The sequence below is a fragment of the Nematolebias whitei genome, chromosome 9 (assembly GCF_014905685.2).
Source record: "Nematolebias whitei isolate Nwh7 chromosome 9, NemWhi1, whole genome shotgun sequence".
Classification (NCBI taxonomy): domain Eukaryota; kingdom Metazoa; phylum Chordata; class Actinopteri; order Cyprinodontiformes; family Rivulidae; genus Nematolebias; species Nematolebias whitei.
The window spans coordinates 1,087,950-1,088,691 of NC_056506.1; positions in this window are offsets into that span (position 1 = coordinate 1,087,950).

Below are 742 nucleotides of genomic sequence, written 5' to 3' on the forward strand. Positions count from 1 at the left end.
ACCTGGAGAAAACCCACGCATGCACGGAGAGAACATGCAAACTCCACCCAGAAGGCCCCTGGACCAGGGTTTGAACCAGGGACCTGTTCGCTGAGAGGCAGCAGCTCTACCAGTTGTGCCACCGTGCTGCCCCACCATACCATACCATACCACTTTATTTATAAAGCACTTAAAACAGCTCCAAAGCCAAACAAAGTGCTGTACAGACAAAACAACAGGTAACACACAAAGCAAAATACAAAATGAGGTAAATCAGAATATAGAATGTATCAGAATATATTTGCAGTCACAAAAAACTCAAGAAAATGTCTGATAATAATGTTGTTACTGCTCTCAGGGATTCAGCCCAACACTGGACCCCCCCACACACACACACACACTAATTACAGCACACCAAATGACTTTAAAAATGCCTCTGGGCTTCATTTTCTGCATGTAAACGCTCGTAGCCTTCTGAAAAAACTGGATGCTGTGAAAATCCTGATCAGTTCTTCTGGGGCAGATGTTATCTTTATTTCGGAATCCTGGCTGAACAAATCTGTAATGAATAATGACGTGGCAATCAATGGATTTGACATCTACCGCTGTGATCGTCAAAAAAGGGGGGGTGGAGTCATTCTTTACATTAGAGATTCTTTGGTTTCAAGTCTTGTGTCTTCCAAAACAATTCCACACCAGTTTGAAGCCTTATCTGTAAACATCACCTTGAATGGAGGCCAGGTTTTAACTGTAGTCTGCTGCT